At 38.0% G+C, this 13,684-nt stretch overlaps 1 long non-coding RNA gene across 1 annotated transcript; it reads left to right on the forward strand.

The window, feature by feature from the left end:
* The first annotated feature begins 393 nt into the window (after positions 1-393).
* LOC108691228 lies at positions 394-1,267 on the forward strand. The gene is made up of 5 exons (XR_001931919.1): positions 394-500; positions 573-678; positions 754-816; positions 892-1,122; positions 1,191-1,267. It is a non-coding gene; the product is annotated as an uncharacterized LOC108691228 (long non-coding RNA).
* Positions 1,268-13,684: the final 12,417 nt, after the last annotated feature.

Here is a 13,684-nt window from a genome sequence, read left to right on the forward strand (position 1 = left end):
CTTTATCGTCGCCTACAACTTGAATCAGAAATTAGTTGCAGTTGCTTATCTGACAAAGTTATCAGAAAACAACGAGGAGAATTATTCGGTTTTTCGGGTGTTTCGCAGGTGAGTGCTTCAGTACATTGTTGTGCATTATGCACAAACTGGGGCATTGCGGCGGCGATGCGAGATTGATGGAAATAATCTCGCATCATTTAGAAGTACATGATAGAAGTACAAATGCTTTAATCATGAAGAAGATGATGCTGAAGGATACATAGCTGGCTTCAAGGTAAACAATAACATCATATTTTTTGAAATAAATAAAGAAAATTTTTTTTATTAAAAGTTCGCTTCATTAAATTCCAACATTTGTTTCATAGTTTAGAACTGTATTGTAGGCCGGGCGATTCCGCATCGTAGATCATGGCGGACACCCGTTAGGCCGGCTTAATTTGAGGCGACGATGTCCAGCCGAACAAGCGATTAATGAAGTCGTAGCACGTAAACGTTAGAAAGTAATGAAAATTAATTAGAAATTAAATTGCAAATTGAATTAGATAGTCTACTGAAAATATTTAATTTTCTAGGAAGAGCATGAATCGAGGGATTACGCATAATGAGCTCAACATCCCCGTTGTATTATCATCTGATAAGTTGGATTTTAAAATCTTTCTTCAAATAAGACCAGTTCTTGTAAGGATAGAATAATAATAATCAAATAATAAATAAAAATAATAATACTAATGTAAAAATATAATTGTGTTTTAGATGATGAATCGCAGAATTCTGCCCACATACGTATATTGTGGAGTCCCCTTATTCCAGTACGACGTAAGTTTTAAAAAGTTAGCGAAAAATCACAATAAGTTTATGCATAACGAAACGTTACTTTTTAATGCGAGAAAGAAGAGCAAGAGAAGGAGGAGGAGGTTATAGAGAAAAGAAAAGAGGAAAAGAAGGAGAAGGGGGAAATGGATAATAGCGGCGAAATTTTGATGGTGGAATCTATCAATATCACGGAGGTAGAAAAAACGCAAGAAGCTTTGGAGGGGCAAGAAGACGTAGATGAAAGAGAGGAAAAGGGAGAGAAGGAGGATGAGGAAGAGAAAGCTAGATACTAGACTCATGATGTTGAAAGTAATAATATTTCACTAAACTTTTTATATATTTTTCTCGTAATGTATTCTCATGTATGAATTTTTTAGATATTTAATATACGCCGCTTGAATAATACAAATCAATCGAATCGATATTCCGGAGATCTTTATGCGAATGAACAAAGCAACTAAAGGTGAGTTACCTTAGTATGCTAAACATAGTCACTACATTGAATATAACAAAGATTTACAGGTGATATTTGCTTATATACGATTATATATACATATATATATATACCAGGTGTATAAGTTTAAATTCGCTGTTTGCTCATAGGTGGCATTAGTGAGCGTACAAAGGTTGGGCACGTAACACACTGTTTCTTATGTGTTTGACATCTGTCAACATTAATTAGTACACATCATCAGCAATTTCATACAACAACATATATTTTTTCTTTCGTAATCATGTCTAGTTTTTTGCTAAAAAAAAGCATATGCGGGAAGTTTTGCTTTTCTGTTTCAATTTGAAGAAATCGGCTGCCGAATCGTATCGAATCCTTGTGGAGGTCTATGGCGACAATGCTTTATCGGAAACAACGTGCAGAGATTAGTTTCGTCGGTTCAATAATGATTTTGACCTGAGTGACAAGAAGCGTGAAAATCGGCACAGGAATCGCAAAAAATGCTTGCCGAGCAATTGGGTGTTTCTCAAACAGCCATTTCCATGCGGCTACATGCCATGGGGAAGGTTCAAAAGATCGGAAAATGAGTGCCGCATGAACTGAACGATAGGCAGATGGCAGCGTCGCCAAAACACATGCCAAATTCTGCTTGCAAACAAAAAAGAAAGTCGTTCCTGCATCAGATTGTGATAGGCGATGAAAAATGGATCTATTTTCAGAATCCTAAACACAAGAAATCTTGGGTTGATCCCGCCCAACCATCAACATCTTCCTCAAGACCAAATCGCTTTGGACGGAAGACGCTGTGCGTTTGGTGGAGGGTGTCATCTACTACGAGCTGTTAAAACCTGGTGAAACTGTTAATGCTCATCGCTACTACCAACAACTGATCAAATTGCAACCCGTGCTATGGGTGAAAAAAAAAAGGCCGCATTATCGGAAAAGACATGAGATGATTTTCCTCCATAACAACGCACCATCGCACACGTCAACAATGGTCCAAAACTACATGGAGACACTCAACTGAGTAATGCTACCCCATCCCGCTTACTCACCAGACCTGGCACCTTCTGACTATCACCTATTTTCGTCGATGGGCCACGCGCTCGCTGAGCGGCACTTCGATTCTTACGAAGACGTCCGAAAATGGCTTGATGAGTTTGCCTCAAAAGGAACTTTTGGCGTGATATATACAAATTGCCCGAAAGAAAAATGTGGGAAAAATGTGTAGTTAGCGAGGGCAAGTACTTTGAATAAATTTGTTTTTGCTTCCTAGAAAAAAAAATGTGTTTTTCTGATTAAAAAACAGCAGATTTAATACACCCTATATGATGTATATTAATATTGTAACTATAAAGATTTTCGTGGTTTCAAATCTGTCATAATCTGCCACAATATTTTAACATAATTTACTTTATCGTTATCAACGAATAACAAGATTTACATAATTTTTCAGTACAACCGGTGATGACGCCGACAGAGATTACGATCTAATAAATGAAAATGAGGAGAATCCTGCTGACGAGGAGCATCATCGTTATCATTATCATCAACATCAGCAGCAACATCAGCAACATTGTCATCATCACTATCGACAGCAGTATTATCAACACGAGGTTGGCGAATAATTTAATTTCTTAGTGTTACGAGAAGGCGGAAAAGTCGCGACGTTTTAGAAATTTCGGTATTCTCAGAAGAGAGACAAGTTTCGTGGCCAATACTCGAAGGGGCGAATATCGTTTGCTAGTTAAAAAATGCGTTCCGCGAAATCTACGCGTATGCGATTCGTTCGTGCGAACCGGGCGATTACGTTGGAATATTATTCGATTTGTTCGAATCTAGTGCATGGTTCGGCAGGACTATTGCTTCGTCCGGTACGTGACTTAATTTCCGAGGATATATATGGGATATATATACTCGTAAGCTTCGATAGCTTAAAGTGCCAGAGGAATCGATATTGCGGAAAATTTCGATGTACGTGTTTTCAACATCGCGGCATCTTCGGGTGGTGGCCGCAAGTCAAATCGTTTAAAGACGTAATAAAACGCTCGATTTTGCAATTAAATAATTCGGATAATTTGTGTTTTCCATGTTTCCTTGTAGTGGCGCAAGTGCATTGCGAACGTGGAAATCTACGAATGAGTGAACTCCATGAAAAATGGAATTGTATAAGACGGCAGAGTTCCTTGTTATAATCCGAATTAGCGAGAGAACTAATAAGGAACGCTGGAGTCACAATTCCCAAGGAAGGATGCGGAAATTCACGAAATCGAGCGTTTTCAACAGTATTTCGCTGTCGAAAATATTGCTGATGTACAATTTTAGCACTTTCAAATGCGGCGAATATCCGTTATTTGACGGTTACTTGCCTCTCTAGGAGCATCATCGTTATCATTATCATCAACATCAGCAGCAACATCAGCAACATTGTCATCATCACTATCGACAGCAGTATTATCAACACGAGGTTGGCGAATAATTTAATTTCTTAGTGTTACGAGAAGGCGGAAAAGTCGCGACGTTTTAGAAATTTCGGTATTCTCAGAAGAGAGACAAGTTTCGTGGCCAATACTCGAAGGGGCGAATATCGTTTGCTAGTTAAAAAATGCGTTCCGCGAAATCTACGCGTATGCGATTCGTTCGTGCGAACCGGGCGATTACGTTGGAATATTATTCGATTTGTTCGAATCTAGTGCATGGTTCGGCAGGACTATTGCTTCGTCCGGTACGTGAGCCTAGTATTAGATTAAATATAATGTATTACGAACATAGGCGTCATAATCCGATATTAAATGTGAAAGCCGCTGTTGGCTCATGCAGGAGATATTGCCTCGCGTGTAACGTGGGCCATCGTAAAGAGGTTACCGCTGCACGAAAAAATGCTCACGCTGTTACGCCATTCCGTCATGCGAATCCCCCGATGCGAGCCTAATTAGACATGAAACGTGTAATCATACGTTTTACATACGGTACTTGTTTCGAACGTCATCGTGCGGAAAAAACCTACGATAAGCAATCTCCTGCAAGCGTTTGTGAATCAATAAAAATTGATAACAGTTGTGGGCGATTCGTAAAATCAAAATCGAGGCATGAATGCGAGACAGCGTATTGTAAAACTTGCCGATCGCAACGGCCTTTGAATCATTTTTGTTTTATGCGATGTAAAATCATTATCGAGATTCCGAGAGAAGGTACGAGTGGTATGATGGTACAGGAAGAATCTGCACCTAGGGGCGAAATGAGTTTGAAGGTAGAGCAAATTATAAATACAAAAGAGATCCCGTCGCATTCGTGTTCTATGATTTCGAAACGAGACAAGGAATCGAAGGAATCGAAAACATACAAATTCACGTTCCGATTCTTTGAGTAGCGCAACAGATTTGCGAAACATGTGCGGGGATAGACGATGTCGTTGGTGCGGAGTTTATATTTCGAAATGATCCGGTTAAACAATTTGTTAATCTCATAACGACAAAATGTTTCAAAAAGATCGTTTGTAGCACATAATGCGAAAGCGTTAGCGCAATTCATTTTGAAATATTTAATGGAAAACTCGGAAGAACCGCGAGTTAACTTTAAACGAGATAAAAATTATCGTGCTGACGGGAAACACTAAATTTATAGATAGCGTAAATTATTTGTCGATTATCTGATTTGATCAAAACTTTTGGATTGAAGGATACATTGGATAAAAGCGTCTTTCCTCATTTATTTAATATAAAGGCGAATCAAACGGTCCGATATCCGACGCGTGATATTATTCTCCTGATCAAATGAAGCCCGAAAAACGTGAACGGTTTACGAAATGGCACGAGGAAATGTTACGGTCAAACTTTATTTTTAATTTTCAACTCGAAATTGTTGCCGTAATGATGTATTCTCTGACGCTCGTATGATTTAGAAAGATTTTTTTACAACGTATGTCCGTTATGTATGTCCGTTCGAGGAATGCACAACTATCGTGCATGAAAGTTTTTCGCAAAAACTTTTTGCACAAGAAAGAAATAGCAATCATTCTTTCGAGCGGATACAGAAATGCGACTAGACATTCGCGAAAAGCTTTAAAATGATTAGTGTGGAAGGAGCGCAAATTCGCATAATTCGCGCGGGATGAGGACACGAATACGAAATTGACGATAGGCGCGTTGGATACTACGAGTCGGAGTCGGCAAACCGAATGCAACGTTACGTGCTTTAGTTTCACGGATGTTTCTGGCATAGTTGTCCGATATGCTATCAGGTGAATCGTGACAGAATGCTTTTGTCCAGATTGTAATGATATAATTGATGCACGTTACGAGCGAACTCTTACATCGACATATCGTCTTCGAAAACGCAGCTACCACGTTATAGAAAAATGCAAAGAGTGCGATTTCGATCGGGAAAAACGCATCGCGTAGATCAAGAGAATCGGATTTTATTAACGCATCGATCGGGAAAAACGCATCGCGTAGATCAAGAGAATCGGATTTTATTAACGCATGATTCTTATAAAAATCCCGAGATAAGTGATTTTCTCAAGAATCATGCGTTAATAAAATCCGATCCTCTCAACCATGCATTTTTCAGTGATCGCACAGGAAATATTCCACTCGATACGAAACTACGAGCACAGAGAAAATACGCTATGTGGACGTATGCTCTCTGTATTCGTATGTATTGAAAACGGGCTTTCCCAGTTACCCCGATATTTATATCGGCGAGGAATGTAGCGAATTAATCAGCAAAGCACCAAATATTAATTTTGACTCTGTCGAAGGTCTTGTACTCTCACCGTGTAATCTATTTCACCCGGTACTCCCGTAAAGAGTAAAAGGAAAGTTGTTTTTCGCCTTATATCGGAGCTGCTGCGAAAGATAAGATTCTTGCAGGCAATTTGACTCACAATCGTCCTGAAGAGCATGAATTTGAGAATATTTGGATATCCTGCGAATTACGCAAAGCGAGAAGAGCTATCTTGTGACGAGCGTGAGTGAAATCTGATATCAGTATAAAGTCACGCGATACGATCCCAATACATGACGGGAAGGAATGTTCGCTAAATATATACCAGGTGTACAAGTATGAAATGACAATTTTTTTCCCCCCAAAAAAACACGTTAAATTCGGAAGAATGATAAAAAGAGATTTATTCAAAGTATGCTCCATTGCTAGTTACACATTTTTCCTATCTTTCGAGCAATTTGTGGATATCACGCCAGTAAAAATCTTTCGCTTTTGCCGCGAACCATTCATCGAGCTATTTTTTCACATCTTCGTACGAACTATAGCGCTGCTCAGGAAGTGCGTGACCCATCGATGCAAACAAATGGTAATCGGAAGGAGTCTGGTGAGCCGCATGGAGTAGAACTTTCAGCTGAGTGCTTCCGTGTCCCGAACTGATTTTGCCGTATGTGATGGAGCATTGTCATGGAGAAAAATGATCTTGTGTTGTCTCTTTTGGTATTCTGGTCGTTTTTTAAGCAGCGAACGATTCAAATCGATCAATTGTTGTTGATAGCGGTATTAACCGTTTCGCCAGGCTTCAATAGCTAATAATAGACCACACCCTTCTGGTCCCACCAAACACAGAGCATCGTCTTCCTGCCAAAGCGATTGACAAAATTTCACATGTGTTTTTGCGCCTCTCCATCTGTCTCTCGTTCAATTTATGTGGCACCTGATTGCCGATTTTCTGAATCTTTCTCATCTCTCGTAGGCGATTGGAAACAGCTTGTTGACTAACGCTCAATTGCTCTGTGAGTTATTTTTGTGTTTGTGAATCATCTTCATCCAGCAATGCTTGCAATTCCACGTCTTTGTACTTTTTGGGCGGTTTTCCGTGTTCCTTGTCTGCAACATTGAAATTTCCAATTTTGAAACGCTGAAACCATCGTTCACATGGTTTTTGTGATGGAGCATGTTCATCATAAGCTTCTCCAAGTAATCGGTATGATTCCGCAGCAGTTTTCTTCAAATGAAAACAAAAAATTAATGCTGTCCGCGAATGCTCCTTATTTGATACAAATTTCGTCATAAACACAGCAACACAATATTATGCAAACTTTTCAATCAAATCAAATCACTTTGCGCGTTTGAAACTTGTTGATGGTACAATAAAATGGCGTATAATGTTAAATCTTTGTACTTCACACTGCATTAGTGGGCCATCTGTTTCTCAAATCGTCATTTCACTTGTACACCTGGTATATTTCAATCAAAAACTCGTATCGCCATCAAACAACGCTTACGCTTACCGCGCGTACATCGAGGCGTTATTAAATTATGCTTCACCCGCAAAAAACTTCCTTTAATCTCTTGTTTATGAGACGCGGATAGTCCCGTTATATAGACGACACGTTAGACTCATCAAATCCAAATATGGCGCTCGAGAAACGTGCGCAATTCTCGTACATTCGAAATCGCGCGCTAAATCTCATAGGCCACATTCACTGCGATGTTTTCAAGATAAATTTTTAATTTAACAGAATGAAAGTTAGAATGAAACTCATACATACATTCGAAAGATTTATTTTACCTTATGGAGAGTAAAATGATATCAAAAATATGTGTTCTCGGTGTCAGTTTATTCATAAGAAGAGCAAAAATAAGCCCGGCTACTCGCACGCTAGAATGCTGAGTAAAACTACCAACCGCCAAGTATCAACAAACAAGAGTCAAAGTTAAAACATTCACGATACACGCCGGCATAGTAGAGGAATCGATAGGTAATACAATACTCGGACTGCTGCCGAAACGAATAATAGTCGGCTTTATCGATAACAAGGCGTTTAATGGCAATAGAAAATTGAACCCGTTTAATTCTAAAAATCACGGAATAAATTTCTTTTCTGTACGCTGATGGCATACAAATTCGCCGTTGGCAAAAACAGCCAAATTTTTCGAAAGATGAGCCACTCTACGTTGAAGCTTATCACATTATTTTCGGGAACCGGTATTCACTTTCTGAATGAAGATAATTCTATAAGTAGAGACGCCAACGGCTACTCTTTTCGTTTTCGATCTTATTCCAGATCTATCCACTAATTGCGCAAGGCATTGGAATCTCGTGAAACGAAAGCTTACGATTAGAAGTGAGATTCGAAAAAGCTTTTTCCGACTATTAATTGCATCGTCTATTCCAAGTTTGATAACGTTTTAGAAATCGACTCCTCGCGTCAAGTCATTGTCGATTTTTTCGGTTAGTCCTATGACTGTCAAGAAAATTATTTTTCTCCATTACATATTTTTTCTTATCTAATTGCACGCAAGATAATGAAAAAGCTTCAGTCTTGCTCATGGCACCGGCGTCGACATTTCATGAGTAAAAAAAAAGTAGTAAAAATTCGAATTTCATAATGGATATAGTCATCGATATACAAGATTTTCACGATGTCGAAGAAAATTTATTCTGAAAGAAGTCGCGGTTCTTGCGATTAATACGCCGATCATCGGACATTGGCTTATGATCGCCTTATCCATTTGGCGATTTACCCGAGAGAGTAAGACGAGAAAACAACTGGCTTACACGAAATTATGACGGAATCGAATGGTTCGACGGAAACATCAACTCTAAATACTTTATGATATGAATTGCGAGACATTACTCTCCAGAAATGTACATCTGGAAGGAATTTCTCCTTTCAAAAATCTATCAGATTTCGAAGAACGTGGATAGCGCTGCACGCTACACAGATTTCGAATCAACATTGAATCACATTGCGCCTTGCGCAACGCTTACAAATTGAAACGTTGGCTAACTATACGAAATAGCAGTAATTCGAGTTACGATAGCCTTCCTTCATAAGATTGGAGCGAGAGCGACATCGAGAGCAAAAAACGGGCAACGGAAACTTTTCAATTCAATTCAAAAATCAAGAATGTAAATATGAAACCGGAATTTTTTAATAGAAAATACATGTTTATTGCATGAAAATGATAAAAAATATTTTATTCGAAGTATTGTCCATCGTAGCTATACATTTTTTCCACCTGTTTGACAATTTGTGGGTGCCACGCCAAAAAAATTGTTGCTCTTTTGAGCCAAATCAGTCATCTAGCCATTTTCGTACATCTTCGTAAGAAGTGAAACGCTGCTGAGCAAGTGCGTGTTCCATCGATCCCAAATAAGTGGTAATCGGACGGAGCCAAGTCTGGTGAGTAAGCCGCATGCGAAAGTATTTCCCAACCAAATGCCTCAATCGTTTCCTTGACCAGTTTTGCTGTGTGTGATGGTGCATTATCATGAAGCAAAATCACTTTGTATTGCTTTTTTGATATTTCTGTCGTTTTTCACATAAAGCTTGATTCAAATTGATCATTTGTTGTCGATAGCGTTCAGTATTAACGATTTTAATAGCTCATAATAGATCACACCTTTCTGATCCCACCAAACACAGAACGTTGTCTTCCGTCCATAGCGATTTGGATTTGCAGTCGATGTCGATGGTTCGCCTGGAGTTACCCATGATCTTTTACGCTTAGGATTCTCAAAATATATCCACTTTTCATCGCCAGTCACAATTCGATGGAAAAATGACTTTCTTTTGTACCTAGCGAGCAGCATTTCGCAAGTGGTTTTTCGGTTTTCCAGCTGTTTTTTCATTCATGTGGAACCCATTTTCCCATTTTCTGGATCTTTCCCATTTCAAACATATGGAGACAGCTTCTCGTGTCACATTCAATTGATCCGCGAGTTGTTATTGAATTTGAGCGTCATCCTCATCCAACAATGCTTGCAATTCGCTGTCTTCAAACTTTTTCGATGGTTTTCCACGTTCTTCGTTTCTCACATCAAAATCGCCACTTTTGAATTTTTTAAACCACTCAAAGCACTGTGATTTACCAAGAGCATGCACCGTAAGCTTCGACAAGCATTCGATGCGATTCTGCAGTAGTTTTTTTCAAATGATAACAGAAAATCAGTGCTGTCCGCAAAGTTTAGCAGTAGTTTCCAGGCACAAAATTCGACATGTTCAACGCTATTACAAACTATACTGTTGTATGAAACTTGTATTGTTGTGAGTTGAAAATCTTTGTCAGATATCAGAACAAGGAAATGGCGCCGTTTGACGGCAACTACATTGACAGCTATGGCCATCTATTGGTAAATTTCGGTTTCATATTTACATACTTGGTATATATTTCGCAACATCGAAGCATGGAGGAAAAATATCGTGACAGATAAGTCAGACCAAAGAGAAGAAAAAAATTCTTTCAAAATTCGTCTCGATGTTGAGTAAAGATAAAACGTTTCGCACACGTCAAATTTTGAGAACTCTATAACGCATGTGCCGGCAAAAGAGGTAAATTCTGAATTTGCGCAAACATTTCCTCTCTCATTCTCTTTCCTCACTCCGACGATGAGAAATGAATTCACTGGAAGTTTTAAATGCATTACATCAACTCAGTGTCCGACATGCAGGAATCTATCTTGCCGACCGGTTGCGGAGGACGAGATTGTCGCTAACACAGACGATCACGATCGACCTGGCCAATTCTGGGTCGCCTTCTACATCGACGAACACGGTTTAGGAACATATTTTGATAGTTACGGATTGCCTTTGGACTCAAGATTTTTTTTACGACTTTGCCGAAACTTCATCATCGCTGGAATATGACGACGCTGCAAGGAATACTTTCTCAAACTTACGGACAATACTGCTATGTATTTCTATATTTTATATGTAATGGTTATAATTTTAGCCAGTTTCTTAGTCTGTTTATCTCTGATTGTAAACGCATGACCGATTGATCGTACAGTTATTTCATAAAGTTTTTCTTCGTTGTAATAGAAAAATAAATTCTCATGCTATATGCCGTCATGTTCAATCGTCTACTCTTTTAAAAAGTAAAATATATAAAATAAATATTTTATGTAATTTTTTCACTTTTTTTTTTAAAATAAACATTTTTGATTATGTAAATTTTATCTGTTTCTTACTTCTAACTTCGTCCCTTTTTATATTAGTCACCTTTTCTCATGTATTCCAAATTTAGATAATGTTCATTAAAAACATAGAAAAAATATAGAAAAAATTTTCTTTTAAAATAATATTTGTATCAACGCAATCGATTACGACATGCCGGCGCGAACTTGTTCATTCTTGTTTTACATTTTTTTTTTCCCTAGTGAAAGCAAGAGTCTCCCGAAAATATTCATAAAAGTCCTTGTCATAAATAGTAAAAAAAAAACCCTTTCACTAAAATGTCAGTATGTCAATGACATTGAGCCGCTGCAGCAAAAAATGGCAGAACAAAAAACTGTATGCTATATAAACATATTATATTATCTTCTAATGTTTCTAACATGAAAGGTTTGGTTTGATGACTTCTCTAATTCTATATAGTTCATCGTATACAAGGTGTATTTTTTTAGTGACGCATTTATGTGCGTCTGAACGTCTATGTGATCTCAACCAAACTAAGTCTTCTGCTCGGTACTGTTTCGCGCAATTATGTTTATCGAATTGTATTTTATGTTTATGCGCACTTTTTTAATTCTAACCGAAGTCAACTTCGCTTTCATACAATGATTTTATTCACTAGGTTCAGGATAAAGTTTCAAGCAGGCAAAAGCCGAAAGCGGGAATTAGCATGGAGTCATTTCAACTCGCAAAAGATTCTGAGGAGAAATCACAGGCACAGGAGCAAATTTTATCATTGTCAGATGGTGACGACGTAGAGGTCAAGACCCTCTTCGCGGATGATTAGAGAGGAGAACTAACAGGCGCAATTAGAAGAACGAGCAGAGATGCCTAAAGACCAGCAAAAGACATCTAATGCACAAAGGCAGTTGGGAAGCCTAAGAGCAATAATCAAAATTAATCTAATATTATTATTTTCTCGTTATTTTTTATACATATATGTTTTTATTTTAATGTTAATATAATAATTATGTTTAAGAACTTATATATTATAGATTCAGGATAATATACATAATTTATTACATCAATTTATTATTAATTAATTTTATAATCTTATTTGATAAATAGCAACTATGTATAAATATATATTAATTAAAGATTTAATTTAGATTAAGACAAGCACAAACATATGTATTTTATATATAAGATTTTATTTTAATAATTTTAATTGCTTTATAGAAAGAATAAACAAGAGCCGATAGCGTATTTTATATGATAAAGACTATATGTCAATTTTATTATTTTGTTATTATTTTATGTTTAATAATGATTTTACTAAGTCAATGACATATTTTGTTAAAATAAAATTATGTTTTCAAACTATTCTAATAATACTGTCACGTCCTGACCTATTTTGGCGGGCGATGATGAACGATCGCGAGACAAAGAGAACCTGCGGAAAGAAAAAGAAAAAGGGGGAAAGAAGGAGGGAGGCGCATGGGGTGGAATCTTGGCTCCGATATAGTAGATAGGTTCGATTGTTACTCGGCCGCTTCCCGGTTCGTTTTTTTAGGAGCTTCTAACAGAAGAAGATCTTATGTAGAAGTTATGTGATATGACCACGAGAGGGTCGCCCTTGCCAATGCGAGTGTTATCATCCTTTAAAGCTTTTAAGAGAACTGGGAAGAAAGTGGTGAAAAGAAAGAGAAGTGATAATTGATTTAATTATTTTTATTTTTGTTCCCGTTGATATTTGGGATACTGGTTCCGATTGGCTCGGCGTGATGAGAAGTATCCGGAGAAGTCGTGGCGAGTGGGGGCTCGAGGGAAGCCGGTCTCGAGTATCCTAGCGTCACCCTCCGCGTTTCGACCTTGGTATCTACGATAAACAAATGACTGGACGGTCGAAAGAAAGGGAGTGTTAAAGTGAAATTAACCGATATAATCGGGTTATAATTATAATTTGATATAATTGGCGTAGAAAGAAATAATGTAATGAAATAAACTCTGCGGGAAAAAGGGAAAGGGGAGGAGATGACTTCTCCATTCTTTTTGGCGAAAGTGTCCCTATCCGAGGAAGCATCCGGGCACATAATTGTGATGAGAGCGGAAAAAAATGGAAGGAAGGCTCGAAGGCAGGCGCCCAGGCCTGATAAGTAAAGAAGTGCCCTGAGAAAGGCATACCAAGGCAGGAAAAAGAGACGTGAAGAATACCCTATGGAAAGCGCCTTATTTCGAGAGGTTCTTTAAGTTAGATATGTGTCGGGCCGTGAACTGCTCGCGAGAGGGTTCTGCATTTGGCAGGCGCGACAACAGTTCTTTTCGCGATAGAATAGGACTCTAAATAAATATTAATTTGATTGCCAAATATGCTACAAAGTTATTGTTTATTGTTACAAAAGAAACACAAGACCCTTCGAAGCCTGTGAGGCAGAACTGATTTATCAAATAGAGATTACAAATATAGATAAGTCGCGCACGTAATGCGAGAGTTACAAATATGGGACAGTGAATATAAGTTATAATTACCGAAGAAAATGAGATATAAGTGCGAGGCGTTGTAAATTCCATAGAA

The sequence above is a fragment of the Atta colombica genome, unplaced genomic scaffold (assembly GCF_001594045.1).
Source record: "Atta colombica isolate Treedump-2 unplaced genomic scaffold, Acol1.0 scaffold42, whole genome shotgun sequence".
Taxonomy (NCBI): Eukaryota; Metazoa; Arthropoda; class Insecta; order Hymenoptera; family Formicidae; genus Atta; species Atta colombica.